Source organism: Mycetomoellerius zeteki, unplaced genomic scaffold, assembly GCF_001594055.1.
Source record: "Mycetomoellerius zeteki isolate Tzet28-1 unplaced genomic scaffold, Tzet1.0 scaffold4, whole genome shotgun sequence".
NCBI classification, from domain to species: domain Eukaryota; kingdom Metazoa; phylum Arthropoda; class Insecta; order Hymenoptera; family Formicidae; genus Mycetomoellerius; species Mycetomoellerius zeteki.
This window is the reverse complement of record NW_017257391.1, coordinates 799,730-813,037: the sequence shown is the minus strand read 5'-3', so window position 1 is coordinate 813,037 and position 13,308 is coordinate 799,730. Positions and strand designations below refer to the sequence as shown.

General features: G+C 36.0%; 1 protein-coding gene across 1 annotated transcript in view; it reads left to right on the top strand.

The window, feature by feature from the left end:
* The first annotated feature begins 600 nt into the window (after positions 1 to 600).
* Positions 601 to 13,308, top strand: part of Sema5c (Semaphorin 5c) — a 108,556-nt gene continuing 95,848 nt past the window's right edge. The window contains exon 1 of the mRNA XM_018453655.1: positions 601 to 882. The gene's annotated coding sequence lies outside the window, so the exon portion shown is untranslated. The remainder of the gene's footprint in view (positions 883 to 13,308) is intronic.

Below are 13,308 nucleotides of genomic sequence, written 5' to 3'. Positions count from 1 at the left end.
TTCCCTACAGCTTCGATCTAACGCACATAATAAAACGATGTTTTTTATTTTCCAATTATCTCGGTTCCCTCTCTCTTTTTCTTCTTGTTCTCTTTCTCTTTTGGATTACAGATTTTTGATCACCGGAATCGCAATATAACATCTCAAAACGAAAGATTCTATTCCACATTTTAGATGCATTCGGGGAGATGTTATATCCAAACGCACCATTTAGCTACACGATTGTCTCCTCTTTTTTATTTAATACATTGTTAGTCTGTTACGTTCATTAAATTATATTGCTTTTTCGCTTTTTATTATTTCACGGTTCTCTCTTTTCTCGAGTCCCAAGAGAGTTTAACTCCCGGAACAACGCTTCGCAAGCGTCTCAATCTCGAGAATCGCTGCGTCGACTGGCGCCAACTTAGCGGCGAACTTTCGAACTGGCTTCCACCACCGCTCGTCGCCACTCTGTCTCGTGAGAGAAAGAGAGAGAGGAAAGGCAACCGATGCGTGGAGCCGATGCCAAAGCCGCGTCGTCGGCGTCGTACGAGTCTCTCAAGTTCAGTCGGCGTCTAGCTGCCAAGGCTTCGCTCAACCGTGATTCGATTCGTTTCGTTTCTTTCGTCGGCGTCGTGCGATCGTACGTAAACAAAAATCGCAGGCGCGTCGCGTCGCGTTCTCTCAGTGCAATCCGTCCGTTCGTCGTGGAAATTCTGTCGATCGTAGTCTTCTTTGTGAATATTCGGATGCACGTTTTAAGGCAGTGACTTCATGGTGCGGCGCGAATATCATTCACGCGACTTGACGGGACACTCGGTTGTGCATCGAGTACAGGAAATCAGCGCTGCCATGGAGCCGCGGGATTGCTGATTGACCGGGTCTCTCTCAGTTTCGGTGCCGGTGAGTAAACCCTTAATGACACTTCGATTGACAGCGCATGACCCTCGATCGTCTCGATTGTCAGCGCAGCTTCTGCTGTAGGCTGCTTGTTTTTTTCTTTTTTCGACTGATTGGGACGATGATTTCGATTGAGATTAATGAAGTGACGTCCGTCGCGCACGTGCGATCCGCGTCGAGTGTCAGAGCTTCGTGCTCTAATTTCCCGCGCATCTCTCGGGCAGCTATGATTCGTGGTTTGTTTTGATCAACAGAATCGTTACGAGTTTAGGCGTGAGATCGTTTACGTCACGAATAAATCTCGAGATTCGAAGTCACAGCTTTTCTTTAACATACAGCAAATCCAAACGGCAGGTCTGTTTTCTGTGACTGAACTAGTGTACACTTTTTGAATTTAAAGTGAGATGGATATATATATATATATGTTTGATATATGATAGTCGAAAGCGAGAAAGGGAGTTCTAGTGAATGCAGTCTAGTGCAGGAACAGAAAACAGATCATTTTGTATTGCATATACTGATAGCGATTATTATGATAATTAACACTTTTTTATGGCTAACGTTTTACACTTCCACGTAGTCTTACATACAACCGATAATTTTATTAAGAACGCGAATCAAATTTACATTGTAAATCAAGCTTGTGCTGTAATTGATATTCCCACTAGAACGGTATATAGTATTTTTTCTTGACACCTGTTGACATTTCTCGAGAAATACCTATATTTATCGTAAATATATATATACGTATGGATATTAATAACACAGTTGATATTAATATTTTGTTAATTTTATAATATTAATATTTTATTACAAAATCGCAAAGTTCTTGCTATTAATACTGATGTTATTGACATTCTGCGGCGCAATCTGAAATAGCATTATTTAACATCACTCAACTTTATTATAATTATATGCATCTCATTGAAATCTTTACGTTTGTAATACTTTTATACTCGCTTTTATATTAAATACATTCAGTATGCATGAATGTTAACGTCGAGAAACGAAAAAGAAAAGAAATATCATTCCCGTTTCTCATTCGCCCAAATATACGAGCCGTTTGTATTCCTTCGTCAACGCCGTTTCTTGAATAAACATTCGGGACGAGGGGTAGACCGTTTTTACATACGTCGTATCTTTCATTAGCGCTTTTACATTCCTCGACGCGTTACCGCGCGCATCTCGCGCGGGAGATTCCGTCGTATACCGGGTGTGCGGGTCGTTACCGCGAGAGGGAGAAAGAGAGAAATCAAATGGCTGCGACAATTCTGGCATTTAACGATTCAGTTAGTCCGATTCTCTCCTTCCTTCGGTCACTTTGTTTATGCCGGCATATTAAAGTCGCCCGTTCTCTTTTTCTTTCTCTCTCTTACATTTTCTTGTCTCTTTTGCTTCAAATGGAGACTGGCCGCCTCCGGAGTGGTACAAATCACAGACGGCGACAGAGGTCGTAATCTCCCGAGAGCGGGAGAGGAGTCTGCTGAGACCGACAGAAAGAGAGAGGGAACGATATATATATATATATATTTTCTCTATGTGATGATTAGCGCGATAGTAATAATTTTGCCGTATATAGTAAGGCATGCTTGATGTTGCGGTCGAACCACTCTTCGTGTCCTATCCATGCACACGTTTACGAAGCACACGGTATATGAGAGGATGCTCCCTCCTCTCGCGATTCTACTCCCGAGTATTGTTTGAAGATCGAGGAGAACTCTGAATAAATAATAGTAACGTTATGACATTTTATCTTTTTTTTCTAAAGATGCTCATATCTTGCTCGCTATGTAATGTGTCAAAAGAGGTACGTCATGATGTTACGAAAGTTGAATTATCCCCGAGATAAATTTTCATTGTAGTAAAACTAACAATAGAAGAAGAGATGATTCATGAAACATCGTATACCACTATACGATGATCAATTAAACTTTCGCGCGCGCGCGAGTGGGTAACGATTTAAAATAAATTCAGAGCTATATCGAAATGTCAATTATAAATACGTACTATTGACTGGCTTCTCAGTCATTGATTTTATAACTAATTATTATATTATTTGTTCATTAACGAGATTTCCTCTAATAGTAATTTATAAATTAATATTCAACGCGAGATTGATATTTGAATTAATGACATTTAATTTTATCATCATCAAACTTCGGTGAATATTTATCAAGAGTAGCGTTCGTTTCATTACAGCAAACCATTTGGGAAATACTTATTGATACTTCCAAAGATTTTATCGATTTTATCTTTAAAAGAAGATCAGAGATTACAACTCTGTTTTTCTCTGTATAATGAATATTTATTCTAATCTAGCCTAAAGGCTATACATAATTTTTTATAAATAATATGCAGTGATGATCTATTGATAATTCTTCGAAGCGTTTAAGAATCTATGATCCATAAAACGTTTAAAAATCTTATAATTTATGAGAAAACGTAAGCATAAATATTGTTAGGTATAAATATTGCGCATTAGACATATATGTGAAATTCTATTAATAATAATTGGTAAAAAACAAAGCAAGTATATATATCTAAAGACATATACACTTGCTTTGTTTTCTATCAATTGTTATTAATAGAGTTTCACATATATTACATATATAAACGTTGATCGATCGATACGAAGATACCGGGGATCGTTCCCGAAGACATAACCACTTCGCTTTTGTACGACCTATAAAAATTTATATAAAAGTATCCTGGGCACAGCACGACTCGTGAGGACATGAATAATTTATTGAAGCGTGTCCCCTACGTTTCGTGCCTTCCGAGAAAAAGAGAAAGAGAGAAAGAGAAAGAGAAAAACGTTGTATCGTTTACGATCCGAGGATGTTTGGTTCCCTCCCAAGCCGAATCGACCCTTCGTTGAGTAACAATAACAGACGCAAATTCACGCAATCGTTAATTGATGTCATGGATTATAAAACATATCATAATCAACGCGCGTGCAACATACAATTTGCACTCCGCAGAGCGAACGTAATAAACTCAAAGTAGTCGGTCGTAAAACAGTAAGCAAATATTTCAAATAAAGAAGTGCGCGAGCTGTCTCTTGCGTCGTAAGAAGATTTAATTTAATTTAAAAAAATTTTAATTTAATACATAATTAAACATGATTAAAATATTTAAGATATTTGTGTGTGTAATTGTATGTCGATCAGGCCTGTCCAAAATTTATTCGCCAGCTAACGCTTTCTCTTGCTCATCGTTAAATGAGACAGAGAGAAAATAAAAAGAATAAACGCTAGAGCTCTGCCCAGATTGGCTGCTCTAGCCCCCACATCTATTCTTTTTTGTTTTCCATCTGTCTCTCGTTCAATGAGACAATGGAGAGGAGGGAGCGTTTAGCTCACGAGCCAAGTCTACACTGAAAAAAAATTTATTAAATCTTAATACATATTTTTTTTAATAGTACTAATTAAACATTTATTTACAGTAAATAAATATTTACTCAATAAAAAAAGTTAAATCAAATTAATGGTTTTTTTTATCAAATAAATATATGTTGATATTTAGTAAATATTTACTTAGGACTATTCAAATAAATATTTATTAAAATTTAGTATGCTTTTTTAGTGTGATGTAAATCTTAAGCATGGAAGTGTCGCTGCGCTTGGCTTAGCGCCGAGACAACCACCGTGTCTCCAGATTCTTGAAAAAAAAATTTGACCGATTAATTAGCCGGGATTAAAACTTTTACAGCATAGATCTATCAAACACTTCGTAATTTTGATTTCGCGTACACATCATCTACGTGCTGTTAATCGGAACATTTATGTGTTAATCTTCGGAGCATCTTACGAATGTACGTGTCGCGAGAAGACACATGAAGCAGATACAATGTGAAACGATTCAACATGAAAATCGCAGATCGAGATACGCGTGCAATTCGCGTGCAACGTGTTCGAAACACGCTGCACGTCGTGTCGCACTCGGCCTGCATGTTGCGCTGCTTTCGTACACCCGGCTGTCTAGATGTAATGGCCTGTCCGACTGATGAGTACATGTAACGGCATGGTGGCTATGCGAGATAAAAAAGGGCCATAATTTATACGATTTGCTTTACACATCCGTTTATTAGCTCGTGAGCGTATTTCTGCCCGCGTTGAATTTGAGCGAAGAACGATTTTATATGAACGTTCGAACGTTCCTGAGGATGACAATGAAGTTTCTTTCTGAATATTGCGGTTAACTGAAGGAATAGTTATTTTATTTGGGCGTATTCGTATTGTGAAAGGTAGCTGTGAGAGGTTTTCGAATTTGAGGTTTATGGTATAAATACAATACTTGGGTCTCCATATTGACCAGGATCCAGGACTACAGGATCCAGGTAGATATTCATACAACACAGAGAGAAAAATGTTTGGTATTTGTAACTATAATTATATATTACTATAATTATGATTATTACTGCTATAATAATAATAACAGTAACTATATATATAGTTCCAGCAACAAATGTATATAATTGGCAACCTAAAATGACTATAATTATAGTTGTTATAACCATAAAATAGTCGAAATTACCATAAAAATGGTTCAAGTGACTATAATTTTATAGTTATATTTTGAGACAACCATAAAAAATATGGTACAACTATAATTATAGTCATTTTAGGTTGCCAATTATATACATTTGTTGCTGGAACTATATATATAGTTACTGTTATTATTATTATAGCAGTAATAATCATAATTATAGTAATATATAATTATAGTTACAAATACCAAACATTTTTCTCTCTGTAAAAAGTATCCAAAACAAGAAGAATATCTGAATCTTAAGTTTACATAATATAATAACTGAGTAAATATGTATCGTTTGTTGATATTGAATATAATTTATTTCATTTAATTTATAATTATCTATTCACATATTTTATTCATATATATTCATATATTTCCTATATTTTCTAATATACATAGTTATATCATCTATATTATGTATTTATATGTGATATCTCTATGAATATTATTAAGCAGATTTAGTAGATAACGCGATCTTAATATAAGTAACTTTACGGTGGGACTCGACGATAGTTTCTCCGGACCCGTCCATAAGTTCCCATCGATGATGAGCGTGCTAATCGAACGGCGCACTTATCGCGGAAAAAGTAACGGTACGAGAGCGACGCGCGATGAGAAGAGAGGCCAGGCGTGTCCGAAGTTATCGCCGTGCCGAAGAAAGACTTTCGCAACGTGCCGTTCTCACGACATAAATTAAAATCTGGCACGAGTCGAAGCTTACTACCTACCAAGTTTTATCGTCGCGAACGCTGTCGTTTCTCATGACTCGCGTCGATCCTAATCTCTGGATAGACATTATGGGAGCATTTCGGTATCGTAATAGGATTATACAGGTATTAAACCCGAGCACACCACGGGGACACTGTCTGTTGAGCATTTCCTGCCCTATAGCTTTCTCATCATCTCGGCCAAGGATCTATATGATTATACATTTACATAAAAGCATAAGCGGGAAAAGAGCTTTGTTAAAGTTACTTTTTGCAATTTTCATTCTGGATTGCGTTCCTCTTGTTTAATAATCTGTTGATCTGCTGATAGAGATCTTTAAATAAATTTTTACTTAAACTCATAATTAAAGGCATAACCTTTCAGATAGATTAGAGTGATAAATAATTATTAACGAAAAAGACACTATAGCGGCACTGAAACAATGTATTTTGAAGAAGGGAAATACAATGAAATAATGAATTATAACAAATCAAGAAACTCAAGGAATAGTTGTAAGATTTTAAAAACAGAGACTTTCGTTCTCTAAAAGTTAAAAATATTTTTGTTAGTAGTTAATGATTACAATTATACGATCAGAGATCTGGATTTTTATTTTTTCTTTACGTGGACTATTTAAGTGGACTTGGTGTTAATTCAATTTACGAATGTTTTTCATCCACAAGAAATGATTAGATATTAATTTTTACGATTCCTTATTTTTTTAATATATTTTCAAATAATTTCATCTAATGTTTTTATAATTTTGTATTTTTAAATTATGTGATTAAAATTTCAACTATATAAAATTATATTCTATATAGCGCGTTAATTCCCGGCCAAGCCTAAATTGGATCGTCGATGGTCGTAATTACAACCCGCTGCGTTTCCTCGGGGCCGAGGAAAATATCTGGTTTCTCGAAATCCTCGGAGCTGCAGAGCTCTCCGTGCTCTCTTGCGTAAAGCTTTATCTACCCCGTTCAGATTAGACACGCGTCCGTGCTGACGAAACGACGAATTTGAGACGATCAAAGAGAAGCCGGTATCGTGAAGAGTTGGCATTATATTCCCCAGGGTGGCAACGAATCCCATATTTTAACGCTGGCTCAAATACCGTGGTGTCATGTAAATTTTAAACTGACGCTCTCGCTCGTTTCAATGTTAATCTCGCTGATCATCACGATACTAATATATTTGTCGAAAAAAATATCTGCAAAGTTGATATCTCAAGCGATAATTATGCGTTACGTTAAATCTACAAATTTTATCCTCGATCTTTAAAAAGTTTGAGAAAACTCGGAAAATTATACGTCCTTGATACCGACTATCTTAGGACTAGAACTAACAGTAGCAATTTGATATTCAGATGAAAAGATAAATTTATAACGGTATCAATATAAATTCTCTCTGTATAATGATATAGCGATATCTAAATAGTATCTACTGCTTTCGAGATATAGAACGACTATTTATGAACGCTATAAAATTCAAACGTTCCTCGTATAAGTTTTCATACTGTGTTTCGAAGCTCGGTCTAAAAACCAATATCTTTTACTTATAAAGTAAGGTTTAGCATAAAAAAAACATCGTAAACTCATGATTCGATGCTTTTTCGTAAAGTAGTTTCGAGAGTAGGCTGTAAATTTGTCGAAATCGTTTTCGGACGGTGTCCATATCGACTGACTGCCAGAACATGATTTAGTATTCGTGACCTTTTGCAGCGTCTACGCCACTGTCGTCTCAGCTCGCAAGACGATATCCAGGCCTTACCTAAGGGTCGCTTTTTGTCGAACAAGGGCTCGAGCGGCGCGAAATCTCTTTGCTGTTCAGAAACCCCATGGTCAACCATTGTCGGATGCAGATTGAAATTTTAAAAACGTTGCTTAACTATCTTCACTGCGTGATTCCTAACGGAAGAGAAGAGAAAGAGAGACTGTAATGGTTCTTGTCCACAGGACTTCAACTCTAGAAAATAACCAATCAGCGTTCAATTTTTAACGGGAAAGTTGGATTGATTGGCTAACGCGTGGCTCGCGCGTTGTCCTTTAACGTTGACACATTCTGTATGCAAGAGCCATAAAACGTTGTGCTGACTGTGCATCTTCCGAAAATCACGTATAGATGAGTTCAACAAGAAACGTTAAAAAAAAATCTCTTCGTCTCACGGAACATAACCAGCGAATATAATCACTGTAATTTTATCGCCGCTTGATTTTTGCGCATTTTGCGGTTTACGTCAACGTTTCTTTCTGTTTCCGTCGATATATCAATTCCGCTGCAACATCCTAATGATCGCTCTTAATTCTTGTGGTACAATAATTTGGTTTTTTCTTTAAAAAAAAACAAGAAATTTTCTAAGATAAGAAATAGGTAACAAGCTCTCTAAATTCTTTGGAGTGAATTTCATTCTAAAGAATTTAGAGAAATTTTTTGATATTTTTCTTGATTATATTCTAAAACTTAATATTTTTCTTGATGTACTATCTAAAAGAAATTTAAATACAAGAAATATATATTAGTAATAAAAATTAGATTTCAGTTTTCTAACGAAATTTGTTTAAATTTATGGATTCCATAAATTTATATTAAAAAGTCGATTATGTTTAATTTATGTTAAAATGTCTGGATGACTAAATCAATTTCGAATTCTTTAAGTTCTTGCAATGTAATGCTTTAGTCATCCAGACATATGGTAAAAGCATTTCAATATCAGAAAAAAACCATTCTCTCAAATATCCCTGAGGATGTTTGAAAAGGCTGCAATAATATTCTGTTTGAAATTTTGTAACAATAATAAATGGAAAAATATCCCCTCGTCTAACAAAGTTGTCTGTAAACGGCACTAACCATAAGTAAAAGATCAGCATTCGATTTCTCTAAAAAAATCTTTTTTTTATTTTCGATCTTTGCAGAAGTTGAAAGCGTTTAGATCTTATTAACAAGAAGTATTCTCTAAAATAATTTTGCTGCGTTGTATTGTAAATTCTTAGAAACGCACTGAGCGGTGGCTTTCAATAACATTGCTGGCGCCAGTTGTGTCTGAGGTAGGACCGAAAATACCATGCTTATCGTTTGCGAGACGAGTGCATCCTGCAGTCTTCTCGAGGAAAAGATGGATGTTGTGAACGCTGCGTTATGTCGGTCTAACGGGCAACGACGCGCCTGGACCGCAGTCTGAGATTATCGCGAGAAACGCTATTTTTCGCCGGAACGAAGTTTTCCACGCACGCGAGCGCGTAGCGGAATCTATTATCGGATTTTCGAGCCTGAACGTCACTCGCAGCATGTTTATGTGCGACGAAATCGTTGTTCGGTCACGCTTCCCTCCGAACGCTCGTAAATCGCTTCTCGTATAAGCCATACGGAACTCGAAACTCTTTGCAGAAACGCTGGTCTATCGCGGCTCCGATTACTCATACGAATTTAGATCCTTTTAGATCTATCTCACACTCGATGCTAAATGTTTTAAATCACGATGTCTTAAGTTTTGTAAATCTAACGGACCACACATACCATATATCAGTTTCTCATAGAAATTGATACACGTGTTAATACACATATATCAGTTTCTACACAAGAAATTGATACACGTGTTAATAAAACGCGGATAATGAACACTTAGAATTGTGTCACGTTAATTTCGTCCGATTTCTAACGGAATTGATATAATGTCTTAAATCTTGTTTTTTATTTTCTATTTAACTGTGGTTATTAGATTTAAATTGATAATAATATAAAAATTGTATTTTTCTAACTATGGTTAATCATTAAACTGATGGTTTTGTAATAAAAAAAAATAATTTTTTAAATTACCATTACAAAACCATCAATTTAGTGATTAATCATAACTGGAAGAACACAATTTTTATTATCAGATTAAGTCTAAATCACAAATTAACCAAAAAATGAAAAACTGGACCTTACAATGTGTACTAATGATTTTCAACTAGAATTAGAATCCACGCAGCATTTCATTAAAAAAAATAAAATATATAGCTTTCGTTACATCAAATCCGTTTGTTAATTTGCGTGAGACATTGTATATTTATGTCAAGAGTTATATTTAAATCCGATATAATACATTTTTCGAAGAAGAATTTTTTATAAAACGTATTGATAATTATTATCGAGATCCTTTCGGAATAATATCTTTCACGATATCTTATCGTAGGTTATGAAACTTTGCTCGTTATCATTCGCTCCGACAGAACGTTCATAATGACGTCCCGATTCCGGCTCGCTTCTTTCGATTTGTGAGGCGTGAAGAAGGGTCACAAACCAGTTTTCGGGTTCACCCACACCCTCAAGCGTGCCCAACGCTTCGGGTACGCGTGTATACACGCGCGAGGGGGAGTCTGTGATTTAAATTTTCGAAGGTCGAACGTGTAGACCACAGAGGAAGAAAAGGAAAGACACGAAGAAGATGAGGAGACCGGTAAACGGGGTACACGTGGTTTGCATCTGGCAGAGTTCCACGCACGCGCCGGCAACGAGGAGAGAAATGAAATGAGAAGTCTTCCTTCTTATATAAAGTATTTCCTCCACGATTTCTCTCATTTTCTGGTCCCGTTCTTATCTCACCAATTTGGAATTATACAATGCCGTATCGGTTAATTCTCGTTACACTTGACGTTTTCGATTGGTATATTAATTGAATGCGATCAATAGTATGTGATATCTATATATAGTAATATAAGATATAATCACTTATAACCCCAAACTAACTCAACACTTGCTATCTTCGACTGCTATTAAATCGATAACGTTGTTTTTTTAACACTCTTCTTAGTTAATGAGATAAGTTAATATGTTCTGATTAATTGCTTCTCTGAATTATTAATATTTATGTTTTATATTATATTTATATTATATGTATTTATATCATATTTATGTTCTTTTTATTTATATTTTCCGTATAATATTTTCAATACAGATTATTAATGTGGTAATAACATACTATAGGAATTATTCTGTTTGTTACAAGTGGTATGCTGTTCACTGAAGAAATTAAAAGGTTTCGAAAGTATCCTAATTTCTGATTTTCGAAGAAGGTTGCTCCTTATAGATTGAAGTCGTTCACATATAGGACATCACGAACGTCACACGACCGAACGCGGCAAACGTGAACCTGTACCGGTCCTCGCGTTTCTCTCTTTTGGCCTGAGCAATGGCCAGAGCAGCCTCTCCTCTTTGCGGTCCACGGTACGAAGGATCCGTATATGGTGCTGGCCTACTACCTCTGCTGCACGTACACTGATGCACTTGTGTACATGCGGGTCGCTATATGGGTATAATCCCACAGTGTTATCGACGACAAGAGCTTCTCTCGGAGACGCTTCTCTCGAATCGATCGGAGATGAACATATATGCTTGCCAAGCAGATCAAACACAGAATTACTTAGAAAATAGTAGGTAGGTTTATCGTGAAATAAAAAAAAAATACTTTAAGAATAAATATATATTAAGTAAAATTCGCAACTTAAAATATGAACAGTTAAGAACAATTTACATAACAGTTTACAAATAGCCTTTATGATACGAATTCTTAGCGCGAATGTAGAATGCGGAAGAAAAATCGCTACCAGTTTTTGTTGTACAGTAAACAAAAATGGAAATTAAACATATAATAATTAATAATATTACAGTTAGTTTAAGTTTAGTTTTTTACTCTTAACAAATAACAATAAAATAAAACACAGATTTCTTCTGCACGTGGATAATGTCGTTTATTCGCGCTTTTATCGCACTTGTGAAAAATGTACATTCCGCGGCATTCGTATGCACGTATAGAAGTTGAGCCATCGTCGACTTGCGGCACAAGCGTTATTGCTCGATAAACGGTTGCCGGCAACATCGCGTAATGGAGTTTATAGGAGAAAATCTAAGTGTGCAAGGCACGTATGTCTTCAGGTTCATCCCAGGTTCTTTGGCGTTCAGTCCATAAATTGGAGGGTTTAGATTCGCGTTCGCACGCGCTCGCTCATCCGCTGTATCGACTTCTCCGCTTGATTCAAGGCGAAGATATATTGCTCGTTGCAGATGACATTAGACGTTTATGCACGACAGAACTGCATGAAAGTCTATAGCTCGCTCGTATTACAGATTATCATATTCACTATTGCTTTATCATTAATGTATCTGCGGGGCTGTAACAACTAAACATAGAGCTTTGCGTGTGAAAATCCATCAGACATCATCGATGCGCGTAATTCTGAATGCGACGCTCCATTACACGCATCGTGTAATATTCTATTATGTTATTCTGTCGTTATTGCAATTATACTATAATTATATGTGCGAGAATTATGCGAGCAATAAATGCAGGGTTAAAACAGAGCATTTTACGCTCCGTGCCATGAAAATAAACGTGCATAATTTATATCTGTACTTTAATTAAATTTAAGTCTTTATTATTTGATCTTTGTCATACAAATGGCACGTAATACGTAATCATTTTATTCTTAGTTTATTTTTATATTCCCAGCCAATCGAATATAACATTGTCATACAACATACATGTGACATCTATACATATCAAATGTGTATATTTACATAGCAGTTATATCTATATTTGCTGAGTTTTATATTTATTTTTCGCAATTTCCATAACACAACTTTAAACAAATGAAAGCTAAAATAATTTTTTTAATATTAGAAGTTAACATTTTAACGTTCAATTTATTTTAAAAATTTTAATTTTATTCGCGCGAATATTTTGTCATACTTCATTCTGACATTCTAAAAGTTCTGTGGGAACGCCGATTAACTTTTTATTTACTCTCTAACATTACTAACAATCAATTTTCTTTATCGTAAGGTTAAAACGATTGACGTGCCTCAGCCAAGTCAGTGAAAGTACGTGTTATTTTTGAAGAACTAAATAGTAAATCAAGTGAAAAGATTTAATGGCTCCGTAATGTCTTAGAGTGAAGGGGTTAAAGGGGCAAAGATTAAAAATACGCAGCTCGTATGTGTATATATATATATATATATATAGAACATGGAGCTCTCACTACATCCTTATAGCGTGCGTGCACTACATGCAGCCTCGATGCATGCATACTATATGTAGTCGGGATACTTTCTCGCCTACGGCAAGGCAGCCACCTTGGCGTAGCTATGCCTATGCGAGCTCGATGCAATCTCGGTGTACTTTTCGCACTGGCCTCTCCCGGTCGCGACAAAATC